Genomic DNA, 12,049 nt, shown 5'->3' on the forward strand with positions numbered 1-12,049 from the left:
GCAGGACAGGAAGCGAGGCAAAATCTCTATAATGGTCTCCAGAAAGCAGTAAAGACCTGACTGGGGTTCACCACTCTATCCAAAACTAAGACAACAAAGTTTTGGATAGACACACTTTAAGAGCCATGGGGTGATCAAACCTGCCCCACACTATGTAAAAAAAATTATCAGTTGGGGGTTCTGCGCAATTCTCACAGCACCAGATCCCCTAGATGGTGCTGATGAGTATAGTAGTTTTCTATACTCGTCAGCGCCATCTAGGGGAGTTAGGGCTATAAGCCGGGTGGAACTTTTATAAATTAACCCCTTGGTGTTGACACTACACGTTTACAATATAAGTAGTATTTTCTTTACATAATTGCAGATTAGTAGCATCTCCATTTTTTGGTGATCGCAGAGTCTGTTTGAAGAGACACAGCCATGGCAAGCACATAAAAGGGGCTCATTGTGCAGTTGGATGCATGTGATGCGACTCTGTACAGAAGGAGTGGTGGGATTCTGCATTGTGCCATCTGTAATAGGGAACAAAAGAAAATTATAACATACCAAGCGATGCATACCATGGCCATACCAAGGAAAACTGTGCATCAATAGGAACAAACATTGCACGCATTGCAATTTAGGTTTATATTTAGAAAATGTGTGTAAAAAAGACAGGGGTGCTAGTGGCTAAAACTAAAGCATTAATACTTCATAAGAAACACACCAATTCTTCACCAATAGGATTTAATTGACTTATGAAAGGAGTATAACACTGGGCTTGCACATATAGATTTTACTTGAGTCCCCCATCCATGCTAAACAGTATGGATGGATGAGCCTTCCCTGTCAGCTATTGTATTCCGTCAGCCAGCACCTAGACAGTGACTCAAAGTGAAACTACATCTCATATCCTTTACAGCCAAGGAAGGTGCCATCTTAGTCTCTATTTGGATTGCAGTTACTATGGTGCTGCACACGTGATGAGCTATGAGACCAGCTATTTGAGGGCTTGGAAGTTTGGTTGAGAGCTGAAAAAAGCACACTGCCAACTTTGACAGTTAACATGCCTTAAAAGTAGCTGTGTTGGGAGACATTATGCTGGTAGGTCTAGTTCTCCTTTAATCCCAACTGTCAGTAATGTCTGTGGCTGTCCCCCCGCAGCACTTCATTTTTACCACAAGATGTCCTCATTAACCCAAAAGACTGAGGACATACTGTGAACACAATGACACTCTCCTCTAGTAAGCTTGCAGTCTCTGGCCCTCTCCTCTGTGGTAAGTCTGAAGTCTTTTTCCGTCTCCTGTGGTAAGTCTGTAGTCCCTGACCCTCTCCTGTAGCATGTTCTCAGTTTCTGACCCTCTCCTGTAGCATGTCCTTAGTTTTCTACATTCTTCTGTAGAATTGCATATGCCACATATAACATGTGGTCCCCTGATGATGTCAGAGGCTGCATTGGAGGTCCTCTTTATCTAGTAAGTTGAACAGCAGTATTTTAAAGAGTGTACACATGACTCGCATGTCATAGGAACACAAGTGCCCCCATTGGTAGATTTCCTCTCTCTTCTTATTCTGCTGGCAACTCCAAATTTGGGATTTTCCATCACGTTCAGGCCTGGTGACACATAGGAGTGACTCTTGCCAGCTGTGGGTATAGACAGCAATCAAAACCTTACAGGGGTTCTTACCTCTACTGCTCTATCCAAAACAATATCTTGGCTTTAGATATACTTTATCTGGAACTCCGAAACTAAACATATTATCCTTTTTTTAATGTCAGATACAAATGATGGAAACAAAAGCACAGCAGCCACAGCAAAGTGTAATATATTTGTAATGGCTCTTTTCATGTAATACATTTACCTCTTGGATGAGTCCTTTGCCTGCATTTTGACTGCTGTAGGAATATGGGATAGCAACCTGGGAAAGGCGAGGAAATCAGACTTTCATTATGGTATCTATAACTTTTTGATAGGTATATAATAACTAGAGCTCTCGAATCCCAAAATACACTATGTTTCCAAAAGTATTGGGACACCTGCCTTTACACGCACATGAACTGTAATGGCATCCCAGTCTTAGTCCGTAGGATTCAATATTGAGTAGGCCCACTCTTTGCCGCTTTAACTGTTCTGGGACCCATTCCATGAAGCTCTCTACGCACTGTTGTTGTGCCAATCTGAAGGCCACACGAAGTTTGGAGGTCTGTAGCTATTGACTCTGCAGACAGTTGGTGACTTCTGGGCACTGTGCACTTCAGCCCACCACTACGTGGCTGAGTTGCTGTTGTTCCCAGTTGCTTCAACTTTGTTATAATACCACTAACAGTTAACCGCGGAATATTTAGTTGCAAGGAAATTTCATGGAACACCTGAATCCAATGATTTGGAGGCGTGTCCCAATACTTTTGGCAATATAGTGTATGTCACATTTACTGCCAACATCTGGAGCTAGTTCTCCACTCTTACATAACTATTCTACCTTTATGCTGTGAATAGTCTGCAATGTATTCTGCTATTTAAAATACACACAGCTGAACCAGTCAAAGTAGAGATGTGCCCCTTCGCTATCCTGCTAACAGGGATCCATAGAAAGTTTCAATATAAATACAGTAGAGACAGTCACAAAAATAAGCAGCTACCATTGGGCTCTGTTATCTGTAAAAACTAAATCACAGCAACTGGACTGCTGTATTTTTCTTGAAGACGTTTCGCTGCTCATCTGACTAGCTTTTCTCAATTCAGAATGACTTGTATAAAAATTATGTGGGAATATATATGCTCCAATCATCATAATCTGTTTATCATAACCAGCATGGGGTCAGAGACCTAATGGAGGTAAAGTGTTGATGGCATTTGCATGGTGCTGGTGTTATTAAGCCGCTCATGGAGAGGTGTTAAAAGCACCATAAGTCATTATGAATTTAAAAAAGCTAGTCAGATGGCCAGCAAAATGTCTTCAAGAAAAATACAGCAAGTCATTTGCCTTGATTTATTTTTCATAGATATACCATGGCCTGGATGAATCCTGGAGAACCTTCACAGACATTGGCTCTGTTATAAATTACATTAAAGGGAAGCTATAATCGATATCAAATAAAGTTGTCCCAAAACTATTTATTTTTTAACCTATGACCAGTGCACAATAAACGGCACACCTCCTGCACAATTCTCCAATCAAAAGCTTTCACCATACATGATCAACGCTGCTGACTGGCTGAGCATCGCGGGTTGCTAAGAGCCAGGCAGTGAGATATGTATGGGAGAAGGGTGTGGAGAGAAAAAAATCAGCTGTCTCTGGGGGTCAGCAAACTTTCCCTGACCCATGAAGCGGCGCCCTCTCCTTCAAATGGCGCCCAGGGCATGTGTCGTACCCTGGATACGCCACTGTGGTCCAGATCTCCAGTGTGCTGCCAGCCCAGGGTATTTTAACATTAGCTAGAGCCCAAATTGATTGACTTTGCATGAACTTTATATATCTGTGCATCACATGCCTAAAATGATTCCATGAATTGTGATTAAGCTTCTGACACAGTTAGCGAGACAATTTTCTCAGGTCATAGTTGCCAAACGTTTGCATGTTGTATACTTCAACACATCACAATATCTTGTTTTAATCATTTATTTTTAATAAAGGTGATTTTATTAAGTGATTAATATTGTCTATGTGGTACCAGAAAAGTCTGACCGTGTGCGCTTTTTATGTATATAATTACTAAATTATACGGATGCGGTACCTACCCGCCTGTCCTAACAAAAAGCTGTTGTAAGATGAATGCAAACACATACTTTAAAGCCTGGGGTTGAAGAGTTGTTTTAATCTTAATTTTGGACACCCCAACCCTCACACCAGGCATATGAGTTTTATGTTTTTTTACATTTAGCTTTTTTTTTTCTCACATGATATTTTGTAAAATACAATACCCATTGTACTTGCCATTCATCTCCTTCCACATCCCGGAAACCCTTAGCGAATGGGTTGCTGGCAATTTTTAGCTGTGTGATCTGTGATGATGATAGGAAGATAAGAGGAATACAAGAAAATAAGTCTTTATCAATTTCAGAAACCAAGTTACCTACAGGGAGCTTCAGAGGCAAAACATCCCTTAAACCATTTCCGGTTCTTCCCAACTGTAGCAGCCATTACAGTGGTAATTGTCACACCCCCTGTATCCCCATATATTCTCTGTAATGTAGAAAGCAAATTAAACTAGAGAGTGCATCCGTGAGAAAGTGATGCCTTTATTCAAGCAATTTTTGGAAGTGTGAGTGCAGAGAAATCTCAATATACAGGGAGCTGGCTTATGATTAAAGCCATTAATACCTAACCTTGGCTCAAATATGAGCTTCCTGTACTTTTCTTCTCTGCCTAGACTTCTGAGTGTTTCTTGTTGGCCCAGTCATTGCTTAGTTCTTGATCTTGTCTCCAGTGCTCCTTGCTCTGTCATCTTCATGCTCATTAGATTGCAAGCTCCTGGCTAAATAAGATGTTGGACTAGTAGGGAGTAGAGATACGCTTCCATTCAGACTTTGATTAAAGTGGGACAAGCAGTCATTGAAGGCTGTTGGGCTTTACATTACTTCCTCTCTCTTCCATCATCCAGTTTCACTCGCTGCTTCCCTCAACATCTCGCTCACTCCTGCTTGCTGTTCTCCACTTTCCCACCCATTCTGTTTAAGATGACACTCTATTAAAATGCCCACCAATCACTTAGGCATCATGCCACATTTTGTGAAGAGTACTTTCTTTAGCCCCAGGAAGCTGTTCCTACCATGAAAGGGCCAACTGATGCTCTTTGTCCCCAAGGCCAATTGTTCCCTGTCCTCCCTACTTCTTGGGCTTCTTAAAACTGACAGCTGGCTTGCACTGACCCCTCTGCTGCTCCATGTTTTGTGACAACCTTTAGCAATGCTCTGTCTGTATCTGTCTCACCCATTGGTACCATTTTCTCCTAGCTGGTGTGATGTTTGGGGAATATAGCACAATGGTGAGCGCTAAGTGACCACTCCTGAAGCCGACTTTAACATAAAAGGACAGTCTTTATTCATTCAAAAGGTCAACAGTCCATGAACTTCACAACATAACTTGCTTTTCTTCAGCATAAACAAAGCCTAACAGTTCATTGCACTCTCATAAACACATTATGTTTTGGTCTCACCGACATCTGGCTGTCCCATACACTCCCAGTGTAATAGCCCCGGGACTTTCCCTGGAAATACAGTCCTCAGCAGCTTTCCTCAGCTCCAAGACTTTTAGCATCCACCCCTCGTGGGTTACTGTCTCTCTCTGTCTCCCCGACAGGTATCTCAGGGTCACCGACCCTCTGGACCTCTCCAGCCTTCCTGGATGTGTCCCTTGTGTTCACGCACGCAGCAGAGTCTGCCCGTGGTTGTGTGCTTCCTGCACACCCCCAACTCTCCTCTAAAGCACTGGGCTGGCTTCCTAATAAGGCTGCTCTCAGCCACCTGTTCAGCCCAACCTGGCCACTGGCAACACCTGGCCCCAGGACTGGAGATCCCATCCCACTATAGTTTGGAAAACCTGGAAGGAACTGAACAGCCAGTTCCTCCTCTGCAAAGGTATTCCCATTGTGGAACCTCTTAGCCCCTCTAACGGAGTGTTCTTGGGGGTAATGTTGCCAAATCACATTGTAGCATTGCCACACCCTTTTACACTGGATATGACCCTTCGCCTGATACTCAGTTTTGGCCTGTTTAGTTAGATTATTCCAGAACTGCACTCAGAGGCTCTGGTGAAAACTTAGAGGGTTATTCACCAAAGAGCCGAAGGATCCAGCCGTAGCTTCGGCTGATCCTTCAGCTCGCTTCAGCCGCCTGAGACCTTCGGTTCAGTTGAACCGAAGGGCTGCTGTACGCGCTATTCACTATAGCTTGTACAGCATGCGAAGGCAGCCGAGCGACTCAGCCAAGCCAAACCCATATGCTTCGGCTGAGCCGGAGTGACAGGTGAAGTGTGGAGAAAGGTCAGCCAAGGCCAACCGTTCTCCACGCAAATGACAGCTGCGCGGAGCCAGCCATGATCTCGAATCTTGCTCCGCCCAGTTGTAATGACAGAACAGCCTCTCCGAATGACCTTGGGGATGCTGCTCTGTCATTAAACAACAACAGCAGACTCTGGCAGGTGCCGGCCAATAGTAAACAGTTGGACAGAGCTGGCAGTAATGTCACTGCTAGCTACGCCCAATTGTTTATATTTTGCCGGCGTCGTGTGCAGTCGGGTCGGCGTGCGTCTTTTTTCTTTAATTTATTTAAATCATTTTTAAACTTTTTTTTTTTCTCATTTATTTAGGTTTTTTTCTATTCTGCTCGCTACCTCGGAGGTAGCGGGCAGAAAAGCCGAGCCGAATGCTGCTTGGAGGCATTCAGCTATTCACTCACTGCTGTTCGGCCCCTATGTGAATAGGGGAGAATGGCAGCGAGTGAGCTGGCGGAGCTTCAGCTCAGCCGATCCAGATGATGGATTGGCTGAGTTGAACTCCTTCGACACTTTGGCTCAGCCGATGTACGGCTGATTTTAGCCGATATACGACTGAAATCAGCCGTACAAGGCTGAAGTGAATAGCTGAACGTCGTTCGGCTCACTTCACTTTGGCTGGGTTATTCACTTTGCTGCCTTCAGCAGCTTTGTAAATAACCCCCTTAGACTCTTAAAGTGTATATAAACTCAATAACAAAAATGTAATATATTGCAGCTTACCAGTCCTTAGGTGATTACATTTAGTTTTCTTTTGTCAGACTTTTATTTCACCTTGTGATCCTGCCAGTAACACATTTCCTGTCCTAGGGTGGCAATACTTACTCATTGCACTATATCTATGGAAGAGCAGCATGGTTACCCTGGGACTTGACTACTGAATTACATCTTTGGGAACAATATAACTGATACAAGTACAGTACAGACAGAGAGCACATAACATTATCATTCAGAGCACAAGATCTGATATAACAAAACACTTTCCATAGTATATTTAATAAGCCAAAAGTAAAGCAAATAAGGTGTCCATTGTTAAGGTTTACATACACTCTTACTATGAGCATCTTCTGCCATCCTAGCTTGGTTGGAATCATATATTTTAATAAAATTGTAGGAATCCCAGGGAAAGTTGGGATGATTAAAATGTTATAAAAATATGAATTACTGTCTGCTCTTGTACATCTCTCCCTAGCTCCACATAACTTGGACAACCCAGAAGAGCCTTAAAAAGACTGTCGCCAACCTAAAAAAATTGCATCTAAAAGTACAGAAAAAAATGACATGAAATTCTTACTTGAAGAGTTTTTTCTTTCCATAATTCATTTTCTATTTACTTTCAAAATGCCTGTGAACGTGTTAACAAATTTGACAACTTCAGCAGAGTCTGTTCCCTACACCAACCCCATCCCTTGTTGCACATTGCCCTTGCACCAATAAATATAGGCGTCAGATGATATTAGATATTTTCCTAATTCCGTGGTCAGTAAAATTAGAAAAATGTTCACCATTTAAAAAGAAGGCTTGGTCCTAAGGACTGGAGGAATTAAAACCTAGCCACTAATGAGCTTCTGACAGGACCTTTTAGGCTTGTGGCTGTAGATAATTCACCTCACAAGCCCCAAAACGAATCCTTAAAGTGTATTTCCACTTTCACAGCCAAGTTTGGATAACACCTATTGTATTTTTATCACGTTCCCATTCACATAGCATAAGCTAAAAAAAAAATGTAAAAAATGCTTATTGCAGTTTAAATTGTTTTTAATTGTTAGGGTTTTAAGGGTTAACATTTCTTCAAGCTTCTATTTCTTTGAAATGTTAGGAGAGGCTGTGAAGCTCTGATGTGGCTTGTCCATTGTATATTAATGAACCTCATCAGATAAACACAATCCTCACATTTCCATCCCAAGCCCTTTCATTAGGACAGACCACTGTGAAAGGGCTAAGAAAAACCTGAGTTTAGGGCTGCTGACACCACCTCAGAGATAGCAGCGTCCGACAGCATTCTCAGGGCCTTTGGATGTCTACACAAGGGAGGCTTTTACGGAAATATAACACATCTAATATATGATAAATACACATATAGTCTTAAGGGAAGATTGTTGTTGAAATGAATGGTCTGATGACAGGGACTCTTTAATGTAATCCGAGTCTGTATTGGGCAACTTACCCTGTGGTTCTGATAAGCAGTCACAGCTGTGAACTGGGTCTCTGGAAACACAAAAGAAATAAAATTCTGTTCAGCACGCGCTTCTCCCCCTTGTAGGCGATCAGAGAGCAGGATGTGAAGCCTGGGCTGGTAGCGGTGCATAGAGTTTAGTATGATCTGTACAAAGAAGAGAAATCATAGTTCAGAATGGCTGTGCTGTAAATTCTTCCTGTAGTCAATAAGCATACTATGGCACTGGAAACGGGACTGCAGGCTGGTCACCACCAAGATATGAAAGAATGGTGAAAGACTCTTCTGCCAACATCTGACATTTTCTTATGTGGTATTTGTCTTAGACCCACCAGAAAAAGGAACTAGGCAAAGGACTTGTTGATACTGTGATCTGGTTGTAAAATATAACGGAACTGAATCTATTCTCCATTTAGAAGAGTTCACCTCGTGTAAGTACATAAATGGTCCATATGGTAAACTTGGTCCAAAGTTGTTCACTTTAAGGTCATTGCAAATGACAATGGACATTCATCAGGAAGGAATATATTTCCCTTTCAAAGCATATTGGACCATGCTATAAGGATCTTTTACCTTCCTCTGGATCATCTGTGGGACTAGACTTCTGTGTACGCAGGCTTTGATATATTTTTATTTTATCTATTGAGTGATCGGTCTTTTTTTTTCAACTTAACTATATAACTGTAGAATCATGAATTATAAAAAGCTGATCCACTAATAAAAAAAAATGAGCCAATCAATCATTAAAAGAGAACTATGGGGTAAGTGTTTTTCCCCATAGTTCTCTTAATGGTCACGGGAGGACATATACTAACCTCCTCTTGTGACACAAAGCTCAGAATATCGCGACCTACAGCTCGCGGTATACTGAGACTGCTGCAGCCGGGACGGATGCCAACATTACTAACCAGATCCAGCCATCTGCGTGAGTGACAGCTGGCTCTGCCTATCTAGAGGCAGAGCCAGCTGTACCCGCCCCCTCCCCTGTTCATTCCTCCAGTCAGCGCTGGAGGATTGGAGCAGGGAGGGGGGGAATCCCTGCAGGGAGCCGTGACTGACAGTTTCCTTGTCACAAGTCGCCTCGAACTATGAGGATGAGTGATTTTCAATCTTTAAATCTCTTGACCACAAACCCACCCCCTATGTAAGACCCTTAAGCATTTGACTCTTTCTGGGGTGTGGTTCCATCCTCTTGACCTCATCACTGCTAAGTCCTGTAGTGATGTAGGGGCCTGGGGATGGACCTGCATCTTGCTGTGGAGGACATGGACATATGACACAGAAGAGTTAAATGCTGAAGTATCTTAAGGAGGCTGCATTGCTGCAATGGATGGAAGAAGCGAGACATGGACTGCAAGTGAGAGAATGCAGCAAGTGCTTTTGTACGGCGGGGGAGTTTTTGATTCTTTTGAGAGACAAGTACACAGCCAGTAAAGTTAGGACATCCAGCTTGCAAATTTGGGTCAGTAGCTCACTTAGTAAAGAATCATGGATCAGGCTGACAGTCACAGAGCTTGGACACTCAAAAACCAGTTCAGCAGCTCCCTTATTTCATTCCTGACCGGTTCCTTTAAAACTGATCATTGAGTAACAGCTGGTCACAGATAACGTTAAGGGCCTCACATGTCCTCTCATGTCCTGTACATTGTTGGTGAGTTTGAGTCGGTCAAAGGAGACGGTCTGCCGCATCCAGTGAGACCCTCTTGCTGGTGAATCTGGGTGGAAGTGAAGGCGGCCAGGGGGTGCGGGATCTGCAGTTCCCGAAACAAGCCAAGAGGAGGAGTGAAAGGCATACCTGGGAAATGAAAAATGATAAAATGTGAAAGACACACAATGGAAACAAGAAGGCAGACATGGAAATTCAGGATATTGTTATAAAAAGCATGGGTGCAAAATGACACAAGCAGTTCACCATTTGACCGTCTTTCCTTGCACTGCATGGGCAACTTTATTTTAAAGACCAAATAAACCTTAGTATAAAACTCTGACAATAGTTTCCTTACACAGTGCAACAGTAAGTGACCAGAGCAACCCACAATCAAAAGCCTGTCCGCTGCTGACATACAGCAGAGATAGATCACCGAGCTCTGTGTGGAAGTAGTTGCTCTCTCTACTTCAGACTCACTGAACAGGGAGCATGAGCTGTGCTGAAGTGAAGGGCTCCAGCTCGGACTTACAGATGGCATGTCGCTGTCGGACCTCTGCAGAGAGAGATGATTATAATACACAGTGATCCAGCTCTGCAGCATGACAGCAGGGGACACTTTTTTGAGACTATAACTGTGAGCCATACTAACAATGTGAGGCCATGGACATGCCCGGGTAGTGCAGGTGAGAGAAGTCTACATCTAAGGTTTCTGTTTAAATGTATTAACCAAATGAATCTCTATGGGTTACTCATTGATCTATTTACCTGTATCTTTTGTCACCTACTGGCAAGAAATCCAGAACAAGGGAATATTCAGAGGTAGGGTCCATCCCCCAAATGCGGACCTGGAAAAGTGGGAACATCCGCCTTCATATAAAGAAGAAATGTAAAAAAAATTAAATTAAAAAAAGCAGAGTAGTAACTTTTATTTCGAAAATTCATAAGTATATTTTCCTAAAAAGTAAAGAAGAACGTCAATAAAATTGTACGGCAAAATGATATGTATTTTTTAAAAAAGTCCACATTTGTTAATGTTTTATTTCTTTATCCTGCCTTTTGCCTGCAGTAAACAGTAACCTGGCTAGGAACTTGTTTATAACAAGTCCCTGTTATGTGTTTGTAGGTTCCTTAGGCATCAACACTTCGGGGAGTTTAGGATGCCTGTGTCCCCCCACCAGTTCCCTGCCTTTCTAGTGGCACCTGCCATCCACTCAGGTCATAGCACCTCCCTCCTTGCTACTCACCAAGGTCAGAGCACCTTCTCCCCTGCCACCTACCCATGTCACAGGACCTCCTTCCCTGCCACTCCCTTCCTATTGCCCTCCCAGGTCACAGCACATACTGCCCTGTCACAAAGGTGACAGCGCCACCCACCCAGGTTATAGCATCTTCCACATTGCCACCCACTTGGGTCACAGTATCTTCTTCCCTGCCACCCATCCAGATCAAAGTGCCTCCTCCCTGGCATTCTCCAACCATGGTCTCAGCACCTTCTGCCCTGTCACCCACCCATTTATCCAGGTCACAGTGCCTTCCACCTACCTGGGTGACAGTGCCTTCCTCCCTGCCATCCCTTAGTCACAGCACCTCCTGCCCTGCCACCCACCAAGGTCACAGAACCTGCCACCCATGCACCCAGGTCCTAGCACCTCCCTCCCTATCACCCACTCAAGTCACAGGACCTCCCAACCTGCCACCCACTCGGGTGACAGAACCTCTCACCCTTCCAACCACCCAGGTGACAGCACCTCTCACCCTTCCAACCACCCAGATGACAGCACCTCTCACCCTTCCACCCACCCAGATGACAGCACCTCTCCCAGGGCCGGCAAGGCCACCGAGGCCCGGCCTCGGGGCGGCACTGAGCAGAGGGGCGGCACAGGTTTGAATCACCCGACATCCGGAACATAGAGTTCCGGGCGCCAGGCGGTAATTTACTTTCTACATTTAGCCACCTCAACCCTGGCATCTTTCACCAACCTTACCACCCCCCACCTCCACCTCTCACAGCACCTTTCTACTTGAAACCTGACCACCCTTCCCTTCCTCCGGTCACTGACTCCCTCCAGTTCTCTCACGGTAGACATGTCTACTAGACACTTTGAGAGATATTTTGTGACCTGCCACAGGTTCAAATAAATTAGGTCATAGATGTTTTTGGGATGGGTTGACGCTTGACTTTATGTCCAAGTGCCTAAGACAATTACCCAGACAAGTAGTCTGAAGCAGAGTCAGTTTGTAAAACAGTGGGT

This window comes from Nanorana parkeri, unplaced genomic scaffold, assembly GCF_000935625.1.
Source record: "Nanorana parkeri isolate BGI_ZX_2015 unplaced genomic scaffold, ASM93562v1 scaffold880, whole genome shotgun sequence".
NCBI classification, from domain to species: domain Eukaryota; kingdom Metazoa; phylum Chordata; class Amphibia; order Anura; family Dicroglossidae; genus Nanorana; species Nanorana parkeri.